The sequence below is a fragment of the Choloepus didactylus genome, chromosome 2, assembly GCF_015220235.1.
Source record: "Choloepus didactylus isolate mChoDid1 chromosome 2, mChoDid1.pri, whole genome shotgun sequence".
Classification (NCBI taxonomy): domain Eukaryota; kingdom Metazoa; phylum Chordata; class Mammalia; order Pilosa; family Megalonychidae; genus Choloepus; species Choloepus didactylus.
This window is the reverse complement of record NC_051308.1, coordinates 105413398-105436783: the sequence shown is the minus strand read 5'-3', so window position 1 is coordinate 105436783 and position 23386 is coordinate 105413398. Positions and strand designations below refer to the sequence as shown.

The following is a 23386-nucleotide window of genomic DNA, read 5'->3' as shown; positions in this document are numbered from 1 at the left end:
GAGAGAAAGAAAAAGCACGACAGAGCAAAAGAAATTTTTAAAACCTGTCCAAGAATCTAGCCATGATATGTGAAATTCCATCGGCTCCCACACCCCTTCACACACAAAAACATCCCAGGGCATCTGGGAAAATGGGACCAGTGGGTTGGTACAGTGATGGGCACCTGGTCCAGCCTCAACCAGTCTGGCCCATTTCATGGACACCTGAACTTTCTAGAATGAAGACAAGAGATAGACACCTGGACACAGCCAGTGAACATGGCCCCAGCCATGTGGCAGAACCAGGGCTGAGGTGATGAAGCCACAAGCAAAGTGGAGTCAGGCAAGTCCAGCCCACGCACTGGTTTTCCAGTGTTCAGTGCATCAATCTAGAACCAGCAAGGCTGAGACTTAGATCACAAGCACTGCCTTCAGGTAATAGCCCACAGAACTGTGAAATGAGTCAGGAAATGCTACTAACTCAAAGGTCACAAGATCCAGGAATTCTCCCCTATTGAATGCCTTTTAAAAATGATTCCTGTTTATTACATATCAATTTTTTAAAACCTATCCCCTCCCTGCTGTTACAGATTGAATGGAGTCCCTTCAAAAATATGTTTAGTTCCTAACTGGGGTCTCATGAACACAATCCTAAATAGGATCTTTGGAGACGTTACTGGTTAAGAGGAGGCCAAACAGAATTAGGGTGAGCCCTCATCCAATATGACTGGTGTCCTGGTAAGAGGAAATTTGGACATAGAAGGACAAACAGAAAAGACAGCCATATGATAGAGGCAGAGATTGAGTTATGCTACAAGCCAAAGAACGCTATGCATTTCTGACAAGCCGCCACCAAAACCCTACAGATATCCAAGGAAGCATGGCCCTGCTGACACCTTGATTCTGACTTCTAGCCTCCAGAACTGTGAAACAATAAATTTCTCTTGTTTTAAGCCCCCTAGTTTGTGGTACTTTGTTACAGCCTAGCAAATTTAGACTCCAAGAAAAGCACGCTTAACATTTTAGTTTGAATCCTTTCGATATATTTTAAGCACACTCATAATATGTATGTATATGTGTGCTTCACTCAAAAAAATGGGTTAATGTGGCTGGGTGTGGGGCGGCTCCGGGGCCGGGGATGGTGGCAGCTCCGGGTCGAGCAGGAGGAGCTCAGGGAGTGCTGTGAGATGGGCTGGCTCCCAAGTCGGCCAGGAGGCAACTGCTTCTTACTATAGCTGCTTGGAAGCTCCACTGGAAGCTTAGATGTGGCATCCCAGCCAGCAGCACTAAGAGATGCAGGAAAGCCACAGAGAAACCACTTCTGATACCCCAAAGAGCAAGCTAATCCCTTGCAGGCTCCAGAAACACCACAAAGCAATATGAAACCTGTGTATGAGAGGAGTCAGGAATGCCTTCCACCAAAGACACGAGACCTCCTATGACCAACAAGGATATGGGAAGGACTACCAGCTGCTCAACTAACCACACACCCTCCAGTAATCCCTCTGAATGGTCCCAAGGGGTTGTGGTGGCACAGCAGAGCCAGGCTGGAGCCAAAGTCATCCGGGGATGGGGGGGGTGGGTTGGAGCTGAGGCCAGCATCTATCTGACAGTGGACCATTATGGCATGCTGTATAAGGTGTCTGTGCCACCTTCTACCTTCTCACCAACTGGCCTCCCCTCTGTGGTAAACACGAGTCCCTTGCCCCACACATTTAATGTAGCATCTTCACTGATTCAAAATCCAAGAATCCACTGCCCCCAAATCCACTATGCTCATCTTCCATCTGCCCCTCTGCAGTTATTGGGTTCCTTATAAACTTCCCTATGCTGTGTCACCTAATTTCTTACCATGTCTCCTCCTTTCTCCTGCCAACCTCACCACCTCTCACCCTCCTCAGTTTCTGCCATATGCCTCAATCCTGGGAGAAAGAGACTCTCCTCTCCCTCAGCCTTCATCTCCAGGCCACTCATTCAACAAAGCCCCCACTGCTGCCTCCCAGCTGGGCAGTTGCCACATAACTCAAGTACTCAGCCACTGGTCCTTGCTCCAGGCCAGATGCCCATTTATTACCAGATATCCAGGCTATTGCTGTGTGTACATTGCATGAAACCCCATCAGCAGGTGCCAGCCCAGTTCTTGTCCCTCGGGAGGGCCAGTCTGCTCTGGAAACAGCTACTGCCAATGGAGGACAGAGACAGTGAGAGTGAAATTTAGTAAGAAGGAAAGTGAAACCCTCAAATCCCCCAACAGCAAGGGTGAAGACCAGGGGCTGGTGCTAGTGGTGGAATGTGTAGTGGATGAACAGTTGTTTTCAGGTTCTCCGTGGGTGGAGGTGGCAATGCCAGCACACCAAGGGACTCCAGATACTGACCTCAAGCTCCAGCGAGTGGTTGGCACTTTAGCTTCTCAGGACTATCGTGTGGTGACAGCTCAGAGGAAGGACGAACCCAGCCCCCTCAACCTGTCCCATCACACCCTGGACCATCAGGGTGAGGGGCAAGAGTCAGCCAAGAATGTGGCAGAGATGGCATAGAAAAATGAGGCCTGAGGGTTCTACCCTCAGTCCCATCAGGAATTGGTGAAACATAGATCTTTACCCGAAGCAGTGGCTGTAGCCAATGGCAACCTGGTGCCCAGTGGAACTGACCCAGGTCTGCTGCCCTGGGGCTTGGAGATCCTGGTGGCAGCAAGTCTGGACATGCAGGCCAGAGCCACCTTCCCAGACAAGGAACCAACACTACCCCCCATTACCTCCTCCCATTTGTGCTCCCACTTCATGAAAGGCACATCATCCAGCTGAGTACTGGGGAACTGAAGCTAGTGGAGAACATCCAGACCCAGGATTTTTTGTGCAGTGCCGAAGTGAGCAGGGAGCTGAGCATCAACTCTAGCACAGTTGTGGACATTCAAAGAGAACAGTGGCCTGGATTTGTCCTGCTGCATTTTGTGGTTGGGGAGCAGCAGAGCAATGTGAGCACTGAGGTGCCCCCCAAACACCTCTTCTTTGTATTGGTCAGGGTTGGGTCCTCCTGCAGCCCTGGGCAGACTGCACAGCTCTTCTCTCTGCCCTGCCATCAGCTACAGGTGGGAGATGTCTGCATCTCTATCAGTTTAACAGAGCTTAAACAGGGACTCAGTTTCTTGGCCAGCTATGCTCCCCTAGGCTGGCTGGGTCCCAAGAAAAGCCTGGGAAGACAGTCTTGGGACCCAGACAGCTACATGACGGTGAGAGGAAGAGACAGGAGAGGGTTCCCATTTGGTAGAGTCCTCCAAGCCTAAGCATGGAGCTAAGGCCTGCTGGCCAGCCCTGAGCTTCCAAAGATACAGCCTGTACAGGGAGGAGACACAGGCCACCCTGTTCCATCCCTTTTTCATTCCACAAGAGGTGAAGTTGCCAATCAAAGGGCATTCCAATGCAGGAAATGAACCACTCTCTTAGACCAGGCTGGGGCTTTACCCCAGAGCCAAGCCTCACCATGAACAGGCAGAAGACTTGCACCTGCTGATCAGGGAATGGCTCTCTTGGCAGTGAGATTGGGGATGGGGTGACCCCCAAGGCAGGGTCTCTTCTCATTACTTGGTGGCATCCTTTTAAGGACAGCCCCACAGGGTGCTGAGAGGGAGAGCAGTAGGCCTGGTCCAAGGAGGGGAGGGGGTGCACAGAATGAGAAACATTCCAGGGTTCTCTGTTCTTTTCTCCCCATCCTCAGCTCCTGCAAGGGGAAAGTCCAAGCTTTGGGAGCAGGAGGCAGCGAAAGGAAGCAAAGGAAGAGCCAAAAATGATTTTAAAAAATAATAATAAAAATAAAACGTGATCCACAGCTTATAGTAGTAGATAAACTGTCTGAAGTTTTTTTGTGTGTGTTGGGAGGGCGGGAGACCCCACTGTTGGAAATACGGGAGTTCCCACCCAGAACCCTTCCTTTGAGAAACGTGCACTTTAAAGGGTACACTCTCATCTACAGGACTCTGCTTGATCCTCTGCTTTAGCCCTTCCTATCTCTCTTCACCATTTCTCCCACAAGGCTTGTAGCAACATGGGAGCCAGGAGAGAGATAAGCCCTTGTTCTAGTTTGCTAATGCTGCAGAATGCAAAACACCAGAGATGGATTGGCTTTTATAAAACGGGGATTTATTTCGCTACACAGTTACAGTCTTAAGGCCACAAAGCATCCAAGGCAACACATCAGCAATCGGGTACCCTCACCGGAGGATGGCCAATGGCCTCCGGAAAACCTCTGTTAGCTAGGAAGGCAGCTGGCATCTGCTCCAAAGCTCCGGCCTCAAAACGGCTTTCTCCCAGGACATTCCTCTCTAGCAAGCTTGCTCCTCTTCAAAACATCACTCCCAGCTGCACTCCCTTTCTTCCCCCCAAGTCAGCTCATTTATATAGCTCCACTGATCAAGGCCCACCCCGAATGGGCGGGGCCACGCCTCCATGGGAACATCTCATCAGAATTATCTCCCACAGCTGGGTGGGGCACACTCCAAGCAAATCTAACCAACACCAAAAACGTCTGCCCCACACAAGACCACAAAGATAATGGCATTTGGGGGACACAATACATTCAAACTGGCACAGCCCTTCTGGGGTTCAGAATGAAGTATGGCTGTGCTGGGGACCTGGTCGGGGGACTTTGAAAGGCCTGTTGGCCAGGATGCCCGGGCTCCAGGCAGGGCCTTTGGAAAGGTAGCCCACCTACCCGAGCTCCTCCTGCTCAGCATGCCCGACCCGCTTCAAAATTTCATCAACTCTCTAGTTGGTAATGGTAACTTTTGAAAGAAGCAGTGGACCTGTTTCTCCAGGCCCATCCTTTGTCCGTCCATGCTGTGCCTACATGTGGGTGCTCCCCCCACCCTTCTGCTGCCCTAAACTCTCTGCATGGCATCCTGATCTGGACCTCAATGGTAGATGACTTTTTCCTTCTGCAAAATTGCTGTTGTCCACTCTGACCCAGACCTGTAGTTTTTGGTGTGTAGGGGTCTCTCTGTTTTCCCCTCCAGCCATATGTTCTATTTTTCAAAACTCAGAATCATGTCCCCTCCTCTTCTGCTGTGGAGCAGCTTGTGGAGAAGCAAGAAGGAACCATGTCCCAGGTCAGGGCAAGAGCACTGCTGGGGCGGTGTCCGTCCTGGCATTTTACTCAGCCCCTTCCGCCCTCTTCCACTGCCTCTCCCAGCATTCAGGCTTCTCGGGGCCATTCCCTCCCACAGCCAGCAATAAGATTCTGGGGTAGTCTTGATAACATTTTAGTACCTGAGGTCCCTTAGACTTCATGTTTTGGTAGAGTATCCCTCTGTGAATAGAATTTTCCATCCTAGTAGGATCTGCTCCCCCACCCACCCCCACTGCATCCTAAGCCCATGTTTTCTTCACAACTTTTAGCATCAACTTGGACTATGGGATTCCACTGCATATTGGGAACTAGGCTCCTTCACCAGCTTTCAGGTAGGTGAGTGTATTTTTGTTTTGGGGGGGTCATTAGACTCTTGAAGGCAACTTGGGGTTTTGTCCATCCAGCTTTCTGGTTAGTCTTCTCCCAGGGTGTGGATCCTGGCATTTCCTTTGCAGATGTTATTGGACTGGCCAAAGACTGGCCAGTAATCAGGAGTCCCAAACCTCTGGGGTCTGATCTCTGCTCTATCAATGACTTTAGGAAAGTCTCATGACCCCTTGCTCTTTCACTTCCTTCCCAGCTGCCAAATGGGGATGAATAATCTCACCTATCTCCTGGAGGGAGGGGAGTTCTGAGAATAGAGTTATTCTTAGACAAGTGCTAAAAGTTGTTCTTCTGGGGGAACAGAGTGACTGAAACTGGTTTGTTTGCTTCAAGACCTACACTCCAATTTTCATTCTTTGAGAGTAGTTATCTGTTCAGTCACCTTTTGGAGACCAATCCAAAGGAAGCTGCTGACCTGACCGGAAATACTTAACATCTCCGGTTCAATCAGAAGCAAACACCAACCCTGTCTGGTGAACACTCAACCTAGTATTGCATTTGGGATCATGTCCTTTCCTTTCTCTGCCCCCCATTCTCTCCGAATGCTGCTTTCTCTGGCTTGTTCCTACAGTGGGGGCCTGAGAGTTTTAGTCGTGGGGATTTCCCATAGATGACAGCCTCAGGACAGGCCCGTCTCTAGCTATTCCATGAGCAACTCATTTCTACGGATTATGGTTTTCATGGGTTTCTCAGATGCACCCTTCCTCAGGATGGCTCATCAACTGACTATAGTGACGCACACAGTAGACACACAAGGAAAGTCTACCAAGGAGCACCAACTGAGCTTTCCCCTTATGAGAGCACTGGCAGCAAACTATATCTAATTGAATACAGGTGAAGTAGTTTAAATGAAAAAAAACTTTCCACTTGGGTTAGACTTGACCTCCCAGCCTGGTAACTTCCACTTTATCCTGAAAAGAAATTCTGATAGACCTTGGCAAGTTCAGCCCTGACCTTTCTGCTGCTGTCCCTCTTCTGTCTCTTGCTGGTGACACAGTACCAGCAGCTCCCCTAATATCGTGCCGTGCACATGTAATAATTATTGATTTTGCTGAGCTGCAGTGGTATCTTGCTCTTTCCTTCTGGTCCAGTCTATTCTTCCAGGCATGAAAAATAAGAGGTGCTTGTGGTGTGTCCACTCTTCCTTATAGGAATTTCAAAAGTCGGCAAAAGGCATAAGAGTGACTTTGACAGAGTGAGCATTTTAGTAGGAAGCTGTGAGCTTTCTGGGAATGGGCAGCTGGAGAAGGCCAGAGCCAGTCTGCTGTAGGTGGTAAGATATTCCCAAAACTTAGGGATAGAAAGAAGGGCTGCTAACTGCACTCTACAGAAAAGCTTATACCAATTTGGGAGGAAGGGTAAAGGAAAGGGGGAATACATCTAAGTTTTGGACAACTGTTCTTATCAAGAATGGTGTTCATGGGGAAGACGGAATGGGAGGGAAGAGGCATCTGGTAGTTCTGAGCTTAAACACCCATCCCTGAGAGGAGGGGCTCCAGCAGATCTGGACTGACCCATCTGTGTTCCCAGTCCGAGGAGGACATAACACAAAGGGCTTTGGTCTGTGCTGCTTTGCCACTGCTGCTGTCTGCTCACTGTCTTGCCTGCTGCCCTGTATAACTCTCTGTCCTTCCATGTCTTTGGCAATATACTAAATTCAGGAATCCTGTCCATTCTTACCTGTGCTTTGCAAGTATCACTTTATAATATGTCAGGTTGAACAGGGATAGTATGAAATGCAGCTGATGGGCTGGTGAATCTAAAGGGATATGGCATCAGTTCTTACCAAGAGCCTTTCAGCTCCAAATACCGCATCTCTGACTGTCTTGGGGAGAAACAAGCAGGTCCTGTCATGGATGCGTTCCCTTGTATTAACTTCTTTCCTTTGTGGTATGGTGTATACTGTTTTTAAAAATAAGTGAAGGGAGGAGCTAAGATGGCAGCATAGTGAGGAGTGGAAGACAGTTAGTCCGCCCCTGGAACAATCCATAAATGACAAAAAACTAGTAAATAACCTGGAATAGCTGCGGGGAGACAAATGTGACTGTCCACTCATCATCCACCAACCGGAATTGGGAGGAATGACCGAGGTCACAGCATAAAAATCTGTAAGTAAAACTGCAGACCCGTGCTGAGAGCCGAGAGCCGAGAGCCCCTCCCTCCCAGAAGCCTCGCAGTGCCAGACAGCATCACTCTCTCAGCCCAGCTCCAACTGGGGTTTTAATGTTAACTGCTCAATACAGACAGCAAATCCTCAACAAGCAGACAGAGGCATTTGGTGACAACTGACCTTGGGAGAGTCAGGGGACATATCTGTCTCAGGATAGGGAGCCCAGAGGATCGAGTGCTATCTCTGGCTGACGGGTAAACCTGGGACCTTTTCTGTCCCTTTCTCTCTCTGTGGAGAAAACCTCAGCCATTTTCAGCCTGCAGCACTTTGCAGTAAAGACAGCCTCAGCCATTTTAAAATCAAAACACCTTGATCAGCAGAGTCAGAGAAATAAAGAACTTATTGATATGCAGATGACCTCTCTGGAGGGGGCATAGCTTCCCAAGAGGAAAGGAGGAGCCCAGCTCTACTGCCTGCCTTACCGGCACCAGACCCCAAAGCCACAGGGCACACACTCTTACACAGGCGGTGATAGGCTGACAAGTACACCTGCTGGGCAGAAAAGCACAGGTGTATCAATCCTCTAAGAAAAACCATCAGGGAAACCAGATACTGAATATTTCCTCATTCTGTGACCTGAGCCTGTTCTCATCTGGGAAAACCTGATTGGGGTGGCCTAGGAGGTCAGATGCCTAGACAAGAGAAAACTACAACCTACCCTAAGAAAAACGAAGTTATGGCCCAGTCAAAGGAACAAACGTACACTTCAACTGAAATACAGGAATTTAAACAACTAATGCTAAATGAATTCAAAAAGTTTAGAGAAGATTTGGCAAAAGAGATAAAGGCTATAAAGAAAACACTGGGCATACATAAGGCAGAAATCGAAAGTTCAAAAAAACAACTAGCAGAATCTATGGAAATGAAAGGCACAACACAAGATACAAAAGACACAATGGAAACATACAGCAGATCTCAAGAGGCAGAAGAAAACACTGGAGAACAAAACACCTGAAAGCCTACACACAAAGGAGCAGATGGAGAAAAGAATGAAAAAATATGAGCAACGTCTCCGGGAACTTAAGGATGAAACAAAGTACAAGAATATGTGTATCATTGGTGTCCCAGAAGGAGAAGAGAAGGGAAAAGGGGCAGAAGCACTGATAGAGGAAATTATCAATGAAAATTTCCCATCTCTTGTGAAAGACATAAAATTACAGACCCAAGAAGTGCAGCATACTCCAAACAGAATAGATCTGAATAGGCCTATGCCAAGACACTCAGTCAGATTATCTAACATCAAAGACAAAGAGAGAATCCTGAAAGCAGCAAGAGAAAGGCAATCTATCACATACAAAGGAAGCTTAATAAGGCTATGTGCGGATCACTCAGCAGAAACCATGGAGGCAAGAAGGAAGTGGTGTGATATATTTAAGATACTGAAAGAGAAAAACCACCAACCAAGAATCCTATATCCAGCAAAGCTGTCCTTCAAATATGAGGGAGAGCTCAAAATATTTTCTGACAAACAGACAATGAGAGACTTTGTGAACAAGACACCTGCCCTACAGGAAATACTAAAGGGAGCACTACAGGGTGATAGGAGAAGTCAGGAGTGAAAGGTTTGGAACACAGTTTTGGGAGATGGTAGCACAGCAATGTAAGTACACTGAACAAAGATAACTATGAATAAGGTTGAGAGAGGAAGGTTGGGAGCATGTGAGATACCAGAAGAAAGGAGGCAAGATAAAGACTGGGACTGTGTAAATAGGTGAAATCTAGAGTGTTCAACAATTGTGATAAAATGTACAAATATGTTCTTTTAGGAGGGAGAACAAGCAAATGTCAACCTTGCAAGGTGTTAAAAACGGGGAGGCATTGGGGGAGGGATGCAATCAACATAAACTAGAGACTATAACTAACAGAATCATTGTATTATGCTTCCTTTAAGTAACAAAGGTGATATACCAAGGTAAATGCAGATAAGAGGCGGGGATAGGGGAGACATACTAGAACTTGACATTGGTAGTGGTGTCTGACTCTTTACTCTACTTTGATTTAAGGTTATTTTTCCTTTTGCTACTTCCTAGCTGTCATTTTTTTCCCCTCTTTCTTTGCCTCTCTACCTACTTTTACTCTCCCTCCTGCCTTGTGGAAGAAATGTAGATGCCCTTATATAGATAGTAGTGAAGGTGGTGAACACATAAATATGTGACCATACAAAGAACCATGGATTGTTTACTTAGGATGGAATGTATGGTGTGTGAACAAAACCATCTTAAAAAAAAAAAAAATGGGTTGATGACAAAACCTCAAGGGCAACACACTGAGTGAAATAAGCCAGACACATAGGGATAAATACTGCAGGGTCTCACTGATAAGAACTAATTATAATATGTAAACTCATAGACATGAAATATAAGGTATCAAGATATAGGGCGAGGCTAAAGAATGGGGAGTGGTTGCTTAGTATGAGCAGAATGTTCAACTAGGATGAACTTAAATGTTTCGAAATGAACAGAGGTGTTGGTAGCAAGATGTGAGAATAACTAACAGTGCCGAATGGCGCATGAATAAGGTGGAAAGGGGAAGCTCAGAGTCATATATGTCACCAGAAGGAAAGTTGGAGGTTAAAACATAGAAATGTATAACACAGTGAATCTTGTGGTGGACAATGTCCATGATTAACTGTACAAATATTAGAAAACTCATCCATGAACCAGAACAAATGTATGACAATACAACTAGAAGTTAACAATAGAGGAGCATATAGGGAAGAAATATATACCTATTGCAAACTATATACTACAGTTAGTATTTCAATATTCTTTCATAAACAGTAACAAACGTACTATACCAACACTACAAGTCAACAATTGAGGGGGGTTGGTTAGGGATAGGGGAGGATTTGAGTTCCCTTTTTTTTTTTTTTTTTTTTCTTTTAACATCTTTCACTTTATTTCTTTTCTGGAGTAATGAAAAGTTTCTAAAAATTGAACAAAAATTAAGTGTGGTGATGGATGCACAGCTGTATGAGGGTACCAGGGGCAGCTAATTGTATAGTTTGGATCTTTGGATAATTGTATGGTATCTGAACAATCCCAATAAAAATTTAAAAATAAATGAGGACCTGTGCCAGAATCCTAGCGAGGAGCATCTAGCTCCAATCATGTGGAGTCTGGGTTGGGAGAGGGGTTTGAAGTTTGGCTGAAATAGCCCTTCAAGCATTTAGTTTTATTTTTACCAGTGGAGATCATAGCAGATTTAGGGGAAGTACAGGGTGTTGGCATGATTTAAACCTGCAAGAAGCAGGCATATTGAAAAAATTGAGTGCTCACACTGGAGATGAAAGGTAGACATGGTTTGACTGGGAAAGGGCCTGAGTCCATTGGAGTAAAGATACCTGATGAATTGAATTAGACATGGGAGATTAGGTCACAGTCTTATAAGTGAAGTAAATAGGGCAGAGGCAAGTTTTAGGGAGACTTCTTGCCTTCCTGGGGCCAAACATTTCTGATGGAAAAAGTATACACTACAGTGAAGAACTGAACCATACTAGGTTGGATGTTGATTAGGAGCCTATTAGCCCTTTATTGGGAATCCTTTACCCCACCCCCCTCAGCTTCCCTGGGATATAGAAGGTTTCCCAAATTAAGCAATTATAAGATAAGCATCTGGGTCTTTGCAGCTCTCAGTGGCCCTTTCAACTCTAGGATCCATCTTCAGAGCAGAGGGCTGTTCTGGGCCCAGGATGACACTGGACCTGAAGTCAAATGCTCTCTCTCTACTTGCAGACTTCGCACAGTGCCAGGCAGAAGGAGGAGAGGTGGTATGGTTTGCCCTGCTGAGCCTCACCAGCAGAAACAGTAGTAACAAATGCACTTTTCACACTACAGATTTCTTTATTAGTTCTCCTGTTAAGCCTCAATCCTCACCCAGTAGATTGCAAACTCAAAGTCCGGGTGATCCCAAAGCCATTCCACTGCAAATGCCCAACAGTGAAGACGGCTCAAGTTAGTTTCCTGTCTGCAGTGTGAGGCAACAGCCCATGTGCCTTTACCTGTTGTTGAGCTTGTAAGCATTTGTTTCTGCCTTTATGACTGTCATGGGGACTGAGGTACTTCAGAGAGAGACAGCTGGTGACACAGTGGTTTCACACCCACCCCCTGCACAGGGAGTTGCACGGAGTTGTGAGCTGTGAGTGGTTAAGTGCATTGCTGGTACTGCTGAAGGCAGGGTTGATCTCTCAGTTGCTTGATATTTGTATTGCATTCAAGAGAATCTAGAGTGTGTTGGGGTAGAGACTGACTGTACTCATGGCAAATGTGAAGTATTAAATACGGCTGTCCCCTACAATTTCCCTAGGCACACAGTATGTGTTCCAGCTGCAGACAGCAGACTGCTCTCAGCTTGCACAGCACCTTTGGAGGGAAGAATATATGGATAAGGAATGGGGTAGAGAAGGAAGGATGGGAATGTTGTTATCCAGGTGGCTTTAGGGTCCAGAGTAAAGACAGCACCGGGATGGTCCTGATGGATCTGATTTGTGTAGGAGTTCCATATAGATAAATTGCTGATCCCCCAACTACTATCCCCGGTATGTAATGGCTGAATTAATATGCAATCAATGCATTGAATCTAAAGCCTTAGAACTAGTCAGGTGCTCTCCCTACCCAATACCATTTCTAACCCTCTGATCCTACCTGATCTTTAACAAATATTTATAATTCTAAGGATAATCTCTTTTGTTGTGCTTTTTTGTAACTGTTTTAAATAAATCGATTTGCACTGTACAAAATGGGTTAATGTGAGTTTTGATATATATTCTTTTTAATTAAAATGCATCATGGGCATACTCCAAGGCAAAATATTCACAAACACAACAAAGTAACCCTTACGCATGAACCCTGTGGTATATCCCGTGGAGTGCTCCATTCAATCTCTATTCCACCCTCTCTGTTGAAATGGTGATAAACTAAACCCTCCTTTTTGCCCTGAACATCTTTCCTGAATAGTTCATGTAAATCAATCTCATTACTTTTTAGTAGCTACACAATATTCCATAGTATGATTGTAACATTCAAACAAATTTAATACTTCCCCTATTCATGAGCAGTTATGTTTTTCCCAAATGTTTGCTAGTAGAATGTTGCAATAAAAATATTTTTATAAATCTCCTAATGGACTTTGATCTTATTGTTGTAGAACAGATTTCTATAGCAGAATTACCAGGTTAAAAAATATGAGCATTTCAAATTTTAATAGATCTGTCAAATTAAATTCCAAAAAGCTTCTACAAATTTACACTTAAAGCACAAATATTTGAAACTGCTTGTTTTCCATAAACTAGTGATAACTGGATACTAACATTTTTTTCCAATCTATTAATACAAAAAAATAGTATGCTATTGTTGTCTTTAAATTGCATTTATTGGATTACAAGCACAAGTGTGATTTTTAAGTATTTACTGGCCATCTGCAATTTATTTTATGTGATTGTCCTTTCACAGGTACACTTTGCCCATTTAATTTCTTTTTCTAATCTATTTGTAAGCACTTTTAGTATATTAAAGATATTAGCTTTTTGATACACATATGCACGTGCACACAACACACACACACACAAATATGTTGAGAGAGGGGAGAAAGAGAAGAGAATATTTTCTTCCAGTATGTCAGTATGAGCTTTTGTTCATATTGACTTTTGCCATAGTACAGGTTTTACATAGCTTTGGGTATCCTGGGTTGCTTAGAAAAGTCTCCATGACCTTGAGTTTTTATAAATATTTTCCTAAATTTTCTTTTGATATATGTAGAGTTTTGTTGTTTTATATATAAATATTTAAACCATCAAAATTTTAATTTTATATATTGTGAGAAATTAAGAATTAACTTTTATTCCAAATTGAGAGACAATAGTTCCAAAACCAGTTGTTGTCTGAACCATCTTTCTTCCACTAAAACAAATTTCTATATTACATGTATACCTGGATCTGTCTCTGAATTCTTTATTTTGTTTCACTAGTCTATTGCCAATTCCTATAAGAATGTCATATTGATTTGATTCCAGTGGCTTTATAGAGAGTGCATTCTAATAACTATTAAAAACAAGTTCCTCTTACTACTCTGTCTTTATTTCCAAAAATTTCTTGGCATTTATTACAGATTTACTCTTCAACATCAATTTCAGATTTATTTTGTCTGATTTAAGTAAGTTGGGATTTTTATTCAAATCATATTAAATGTATATATTAACTTAGGGATGATTGGCATCCTTGGAATGATTGAGATTTTTACAATATGAAGTCCTCCCATCCTGGAATATGACATGACCCTTCAATTTATTCATGTCTTGTCCTTCAATAACACTCACTTTTTCCTTCATATGCATCTTATGACACTCCTGTTAAATTTCTTCCTTAAGAGACTGACAGCTCTGTAGACTATAACAAATTAGCATGGGCTTCTGGTTCCCTCCTTTGAACCAAACTCTGGAGAAGACAACAAAGTGAAAAGGAGATTGCTGGCTCCCAGTGCAAAAAAAACACATGGGAGGGATACTTGAGAAGACAGGAGGTGACTGAAACCCAGTTTGAGAGAGAAGAAGATGATTAGGAAGCCAGGCCTATGATCAGGGGAGAGACTGGGGGACAGTTTTCTAATTGGGCCTTCTGTCTCTTCCCTACACTGCCCTGGAGGGATGGTTGTCCATCCATCATAATGGCTTGGTGAAAAAGCAGCATTACAAGACCAGCACCACCAGCGTTAGATGGCAGACTCACATCAGGGAGACTCTATTTGGGTAGACAGCTGGTAACAGGAGGCACACACAGTCTGGCCAATTACTTAGCATCCTCTTCTCCACCCTCCTCCCATCATCTCACCCTACAGGTGAATCAGCTCCAACACTGGAAGACAGCCTCTAGAAAACAGAAATCCTTGCCGCAGAGGCGCTAGCTGGGTGGGGGTCCTGAAAGGCAGGGTCACCTGGTAGGGAGAAGGAAGTAAAAAGGAAATGGTTGAAACCATATTATGCTAGAAGTTTCCACCCTGGGATGTTCCCCACTTCCACTCCCAAACTCACTTAGAGGAGAACAAGTCAGGGCAAAGGATCTTATCCCTCCATCAAGGTACCATGACCTGTCAAGGCAGTCAGTTTTTCCAAAGGAGGGTGAGCTCCTGCAGAAAAGTGTTCATACAGCACGCCTGAGATATGCTATCCTTAGAAAGGCCTGCTGGGGAGGTTAGCCCTTAGCTGGCACCTGAGAACTTGGCTGGTCCACAGCTCCCTACGCTGATATAAAACTTTCCCTAACTGATAGGCTGTTAGCCCACAGGATCAATCCCCAATTCAAACCTCTGCACTGAGTCTCAAATGGGATTCACTGGGCAGAGATGTTGTATACATCTTGCTGTGTTTTCTTTGACTGGAGATAATGCACTCTGTGACCCCTCGTGGGAGGGAAAGAGCAGAAGGAAGCCTGCACATGGATCCCTCCAGAAACCACCTATGACTTTTTCCCTTATGATCCTGCTGTGTATTCTTGTTACACCAAAGCAGCAAATCTTGGCCATGAGTCAACTATATGCTGAGCCCTGTGAGTCTTTCTAGTGACTCTTTGAACATGGGGTGTTCTTGGGGACCTCTGGCACAAAACTCATTGCCCCAGATTTGACACCTGAGTCTTTCTGACATGTTTCTATTATTTTTTTAAGCACTTCTTTACTTTCTGGCATAACAAGATATTCCAAACTCATCTTGTACTTTTCCTGGCCCAGCTCTGGAATCAGCCATTTCTTCAAGAAGCCCTGGTTCTTTTACTGGAGAGACATATTTAGAAACCAAGATCTCAGTACTAGATAAGCTCATGGCCATAGGTGTGTCACTACCCCCAGGCCCTCTAAGTGGACAGAGCTAGAAACATATGCGGGTACAATAATCTATATCTGTATCTATCTATATCTATGTATATTTATATCTAAATCTATATCTATCTATAGCTTTATCTATCTATAGCTACACATACTTACATCTATATTTATTTCTATATCTATCTGTATATTTTGGAAACCAAGAATTAAGACCAATCCTTCTAAATCCAATCCTATATCACAGTATTCATTCTAGTCTTTTCCATTTTTGTATATGTAGTCTCATTTTCTGACATTGAAAAACCTGGCTCCCATATCCTCAATAGATTTTCTTATGGGTTGAATCCCTTCTGTAAGGAGTGAATCTCCCACTACTGCCTCTTTACATGGAAGCCCTCTTTCGCCTGCTTGGGCTCGACACCCCACTCTGAGCCATCCTCCCCACACTTTGGCTCTGACACCCTACACTGGGCTGTCCCTCCACCTTCCCAGACGCCCTCCTCACCATGTTTGGATGCCAACATCCCACACCAGTTCTCACAGATACCCTTTGCACCGTGCAGGGACTCCAATATCCTGCACCAGGTGACACAGTTATCCTCCTCACCCTGTTTGGACACTAGTTTTAGATGCTTTGGATAAGCAGTAAACAAACAAAACGAGTGACCTACCTCTGCCACCTCCTACCCCCACCCCACCCCATGGACACCCTCCTCACCCTGCTTTGACACATTGGTCCTGGCCACGGCCAGCACCCTCCCACACACAAACACACAGATTCCCTCCTCATGCTGATGGGGCCCAGTCTCATCCCCACCTAGGCTGTGATACCCTGCACCAGGCTGTTGTCGCTGCTGCTCCCCCACACCAGCTGTCTCCCACCTAGCTGGAGTTCTGACACCTCCCTCTGGACCACCGCTGCCGCGACCACCCCTGCACAGACGTTTTCCTCTTCTCATTTGAGCTTCAACATGCTGTGCAGAGCTGCTGCTTCAGATCCCTCCATGCAGAAACCCTCTTCTCCCTACTCAGGTGAACTCGGACTCCCTGCTCCAGGCTTCCTTTAGCACCATTCCTCGTGCCATTCGGGGTTAACACCCCATCCTGGGGGGTGTGTCTTCACTCTCCTTGTTTCGCTTAGGTTCTGACACCACAGGGGGACTTGTCACTGCTACTCCTCTGCACACACCCCTTTCTCCCTGCTTGGACTCAGATTCTCTGTTCCGGGTTGCCCCTGCCATCTCTATCTCTACTCCATGCACCCCTCCACCCCCCAAACTTCTTCATCCTGTTTGGGCTTCAGCTGACTCAATATCCAGTATGGAAGCACGCAGATACCATCCTTCCCCTGCTTATTCTCTGACCCCCTGCACTGGGCCTCCCTCATGCTCCCCTTACCCCCAGCTGGATGCCTGTGTATTGCCCCCATTTAATGGCTTTTAGCCTGAATTATTTAGAAATGAAGGAAAGGAGAAAAGAAGGAAACTATATTGGATGTTCTGTGTACACAGTATTCGGGTCATGTGCAAAAAATGAAAGCATTTCTTTCTTTTCATTACTTATGCCTTTTAATTAATTAATGCTTAAAGTGTATTATTTATTTTTGGTTTCATTCCACTGTTTAGCACCTTCACTTGAATGAAAATGGTCATGGTAGACATCCTTTTCTTGTTCCTAATCTCAGGTTAATGTTTTCAAGAATTTGTGATTAAGTATGATGTTTGCTCTATATTTTCATAAAAGTACCCCTTATCAGATAAAGCAAATTATTTCTGATCCTAGTTTTTGGTAATTATAAATGGCTGTTGAATTTTATCAAATTCCCCTTTAGTATCTGTCACGATGACCATATAATTTATTGCCTTTTTTTCCCTCTTATGTAGTGATTTACATTGATTGATTGATTTTTTTAAATTCAGTTTTATGGAGCTATATCCACATACCATACAGTCATCCATGGTGCACAATCAGCTGTTCACAGTATCATCATATAGTTGTGCATTCATCACCCCAATCTATTTTGGAACATTTTTCTTACACCAGAAAGAATGAAAATAAGAATAAAAAATAAAAGTAAAAAAAGAACACCCAAATCATCTCCCTCACCCTATTTTCATTTAGTTTTTGTTCCCATTTTTCTGCTCATCCGCCCATACACTGGATAAAGGGAGTGTAATCCGCAAGGTTTTCACAATCACACTGTCACCCCTTGTAAGCTACATAGTTATACAATCGTCTTCAAGATTCAAGGCTACTGGGTTGGAGTTTGATAATTTCAGGTATTTCCTTCTAGCTATTCCAGTACATTAAAACTTAAAAAGGGATATCTATGTAATGCATAAGAATTGATTGATTTTGAAATTTTTTTAATTAGATAAGTAGTGGGTTTACAGAACAATCATGTATAAAATACAAAATTTCCATTCACCTCTCTACCACCAACACTTACATTGGTGAGGAAAATTTTTTACAAATTATGATAGCACATTTTTGTAACTCTACTATTTTTTTAGCAGTATTTACATTTGAAACAAGTGATGAAAGATTATTAAAGTAGTGCTATTAACTATTTTACATAGTTTATGTAGGAGTCTTTTTTCCCCATATTCCCAACATATTAATATTTTTTTTCTTGTATGTCTTTATTACTCATCTACCCATACAATGGATAAAGGGGGTGTCATTCACAAGGTTTTTACAATCACACACTCAAAGATGAAAGCTATATATTTAAACAATCATTATCAAAGACAAAGGGTACTAGATTACAGTGATTGATTGATTTTTGAATGTTGAACCAACCTTGCCTTCCTTGGATAAACCACATTTGGTTGTAATGTTTTCTCTTTTTTTATATAGAGCTGGTTTTGATTTGTTAAAATTTTGTACAGAACACTTACATGGATATTCACAAATGAGTTTTGTCTGCAGTTTTCCTTTATTGTAACGTCTTTGTCAAGTTTTGATGTCCAGGGAGTGCTAGCCAAATAAAGTGAATTGGAGAGATTATACCTCTTTTTATTTTCTAGAAGAGGCACTAATGGCCTGTGGGCTTTTAATTTCATCAAACTTGGAAAAATGTCAGCCATTATTTCTTCAAATATTTTTTCTGTATCCTCTTCTGTCTCCTCTCCTTTGGGGACTCCACTCACATGTATATTAGGCTGCTTGAAGTTGTCCCACAAATCACTGATGCTTTTTCATGGATTTTAGTGTTACTCAATTATTTGGCATGTATGGCTATGGTGGTTATAAAGATTCTTTTTCAAGTCTTTTTATGGAAATATGTTTATTTCTCTTGCCAAGTTGTAGGGTATGTGCAACTTTATAAAAATTGCCAAATAGTTTTCTAAGCTGGTTGCATCATTTCACATTTTCACCACCAATGTATGAGAATAATTAGTTTTTTTCTAACTGGAATTTTTTTCGGAGCTTTGGGATTTTTTTTTTCTTGGTGTTCTAAAATTTTATGATGCTCTAGTTTTTTCATTCCCTCTTGCTTTGTCCTTGAACTTTTTCAACATATCTTTCTTTAGGTCTTAGAAATATTTTTCTATTATTTTCCCTATTATTTCCTCTTCTTCCATTTTCCTTGGTCTATCTTTCTGAAACTCCTATTGGTTGGATTGGTCCTTTACATCTAATTGTACTAAATTAAATTATTGGTTTCAAATCTTCACACTTTTGTGGTTATGTTATATATCCACATTCTTGCCATGGGTTCAAGGTAGGTAGGTTCTACTTCTCCATCTCTTAACTTTGAGCTTAGCCATGTGACTTGTTTTGGTCAATATGATGTTTGCAGATGACATGTTAACAAAGTTTGAAATGTGCTTGCACAAGTGGAATTTCCATTTTGCCATAAGACACCTTGTATATGAATAGGTGTCTCTTAGATATGTGAATAGAAAATATGTGCTTATTGTTGTATGCCATCAGTATTTTGTAGTTGTTTGTTGTGTAGCATTATTATGATAATAGTTCACTGATGCACCCAAAATCTTTTTCTCATTTGATTTGCTATAATTGAAAGATTTCTTTAACTTTCCTTTTCCAGTCTTTATTTTGAAAAAAATTTTGACTATTACATTTTAAATTTCTAATAACTTTTGTGTGTTTTCTGATTGCTCCTTTCTCATTGTAGCTTATATTTGTCTAATGGAAATAATATCACTGTGAATCTTTCTAAGGACACTCATTATAAATATTTCATCTTTCCTTATTTTTTCTGAATTATCTCTGTTCTCTCCTTTGTCATTTCTTTTTAAATTCTTTATTAGCATTTTGGTGGGGATTTAGGGAAGGGAGTAACTGCATGGGCTCAGTCAATGATATTGAATGAGGTGTCAAGAAAAGATTCTGGAAAATGAAGAGGTATTACATAAGGAAGATTGAATAACGGCTCAGAAATAAAATTCAGAAGGAACTGGAATCAAAGTAAGGCCAAATTCACTCAACAGGAAAAATAGGAATATTTCTAATGATGCCAACTACAATCCATAAGGAAAATATAATATTCATAAAACTTTATGTAACAAAGAAATATAGCACCAGAAATACATAAGGCAAAAACACTTGGAAATTCACAAAGAAATTATTACAAAATTCTGTGTACTGGGGAGCCCATACATCTTTTTCAAAATTACACAAATCAAGTAGAGTAAAATTAGTTAACACAGTCAACTATAAGCTTTGCTCACTTATGAAATGAATCTATATGTACACATACAAACTAAACTTTTACTCCAGTAAGGTAGATTTATTTAAAGAATTTATTAAAATATTATATTATTGGCCACAAAGAAAATCCCAAGCACATGTAACTCACATTCTACATTCTCTCTGGCTCTAATGAAAAAAAAGATATAGTCCTATATATGTTATAGTAAGAAGAAATTAAATATAAATGAACCAAGTTTTTGAGCTAAGAAACTAAGGGAAAAAAACAACAAAATAAACCAAAAGAAAATAGGAGGAAAAAATTAGAAAAAGGAAAGAATGAAATTAATGGATTAAAAAACAAAAAAGTAAAATGAATAAATTTATAAAATGATTCTAAGAAATGAATAAAATAGAAACCTGGCAAAGCTGAATCAAATGTTAAGAATGAGAACGAATATATAAGCATAGACATGGGAGAGATTAAAAAACAAATCAGATGATATTATATGAAATGTTATGTGAGAAATTTAAAAATCTATAGGTAATGAATACTTTTCTAGCAAAATTTAAGGTACCAAAGTTGACTCAAGAAGAAGTAGAAAGGAATAAATTATAACTCTTGAAAAAATTCCAGGCTTAGATTTTAGAAAAATTCTATTTCACCTTCAATGTACAGATACTTCTACATTATCCACAGTATTCCAGAGGATAGGAAAAAATGGATAGCTTTCTAATTTATTTTATGAAGCTAGCATAACCTAGTACTAAAAATCTGGAAAAGATGCAAGAAAAAAAATCCGATAGAACAATTTCACTTATTAATTAGGAAATCCATTTATGTAATTCACTATACCAACTGATTAAAAAGATACAATCATTTAATAGATACTTTAAAAGCATCCAATAAAATTAAAAACCACTCCTTATGAAAAGTCTTACTGAAATAAGAATTTAAGGAAATTCCCCTAATTTGGAAAAGGACATCCATCAGATATGTACAGAAAACATTGTATTAAGGGCAAAATACTGAAGGCATTTCAAAAAATCAGATTTTGGAACATAATGCACAGTATCACTCTATTACTCAACATTGCTTTGGGGGTTTTAGGCAACCTAATTAAACCAAAAATTTAATGCCATATTTACTTATATAACTACTCTCCAGTTATTTAAAGTTCTTATTTTGTATTGGGTTTCTCAGGTGTCTTATTATTTTCCTCAGTGAGTTCTGTGCCAGAGGTCCCCAAGAACACCCCATGTCCAGAGAGTCACTGGAAAGACTCACAGGACAGTTTGAACATCAGAATAATGATAGAAACTTCATAATCCTCTGAATATAACAGGGATCTATGAGTTCATTCCAATATAAATAAACAAATGTGTAAATAATAAGAGAAAGTTTTTCCTTTACAGTAGAATATCATTAATAAAGTAGGAATGATGGAATTAGAAAATCACCATTTGACAAGCTATCGTAGTAATAATTCAGTCAAGAACAGCAGTGAATGCTAAAACCGGTGAATGAAAGTTTGATGAGAAATAGTATAATTACAAAGACTTGAAGTACCCCTTTTACTAATTGCAAAGAAAAAAAGGAGTAACTGTAAATGGAGAAAAACAGACAAAGCCACCTTAATTACATGTTTAAAGGAAACACCATCAATGGGACAAACCAAAATTGTGTCCCATTTGGTAGAATGCAATGAGAAGAATATAACCTCAATTCTGTGGTATTCCTGCCCAAAATTCATAACCTGAAGTTAATCATTAGAAAACATCAGATAAACACAAACTGAGGAATCTTCTGGCCAGTCATCTTCTAATTTAAGGTTATGGAAGTTAAGGAAAGACTGGAATGAGGAAATGCTTCGGGTTAAAAGAGACTATAGAGATGAGACAGCTAACCACAACATGTGATCCTTTTGCTAAAAAGGGCATGATTGGGACAATTGTTGAAACTTGAGTGGGCTCTGTGAATTAGATAATAGTAGTGTATTGGTGGTAATTTCCTGATTTTGATAACAATGATAGCTATATTGTGGTTATATAAGAGAAGATCCTTGTTTGTGTGAATTACACACAAAGTATTTGCGGGGGGTGAAGGGCATCAAACCAACAACTTAACTCTTAAGCCGTCCAGAAAAAAATCATTTATAACAAGTTTTAAAACAGCCAAAACTAATCAATGGAGTTAAAAGTCAGAATAACGGTTACCTTTGGAGGGGGAAATTGTGGCTGGAAGGTGGCATGGGGGAACTTCTAGAATGCTGGATCTGGGTGGTTTTATACAGGTGTGTGCACCTCAGAAAATTCATTGAATTACACACCTATGACTTATGTGTTTTCTATTTGTATTTTGTGCTTCAGCTAAAAAACAAGAGACCCTAGCCAGAAGTTACATGTCCACAAATCAACACAAGTCTTAAACATGCACACACGTGCACATGCACACACACACACATTTGGGAAAACTCTCACTTACGTCAAGAGGTTGTGGTACAATATTTTTCGTATCTTTAAGGAAAAGTCACCAATATGTATAAAACCTCTTATTATGGAGACTAGCATTTGGGATCCGTTTGTCTTTTTGAAAATTTTAGAGATTTGGAGAGGTGGTCCCTGCAATTCGAAGGTCTCTCCTGAAGCTGTCTTATCCCCTTACTGTTTATCCTATGTATTTTTTTAATCTTATAATTTCCATTTTGCTACATGCTTTATTCCTAGGAGCATAAAGCTGAATCAAATGTAGACTCTTTCTGGACATTCCCTCCCCTCTCTAGGCAGCAAGTTGTCACACATTTATAACAGGCCATTCTGTAAGCAAAATGATGGCCTTACAAATTCCTACTCTTCAAGTATTTCCTCATTCTCAGCAGGTGCCAAAGCATTTCTCAACCTCTGCTGCCTTCTCTGAAATTAATTTATTCATCAAACATTTATTGAGAATATACTATGAGCCCATACTAATGAGGCAGTTAGGTAGGGAAGGAGGGTGAGGGAAGTGACTCTAAAACCCATAACAAAAAGTTCCTTTAGGCGCACAGCTAGGCTCCGTACACCCAGGCTTCACTCAGGTTGGCACCTGAAGAGAACCAAAGAAAGGTGCAGGTCATCAATTCCTTATTAGCATAACCAGATGGGGAAGGGCCCCTCCAAGTGCTTTTAATGCAAGGATCCGAACTCAGAGGGCTTCTTCTCCTTTGGAGAACACCCATGCTCACTTCCTTTGAGTGTGTACTGTTACTACATGTTAAACTT

General features: G+C 41.7%; 1 pseudogene; it reads left to right on the top strand.

Annotated features, from left to right (window-relative positions):
- Positions 1 to 1358: 1358 nt before the first annotated feature.
- On the top strand, positions 1359 to 3422 carry LOC119512497 (annotated as a pseudogene).
- Positions 3423 to 23386: the final 19964 nt, after the last annotated feature.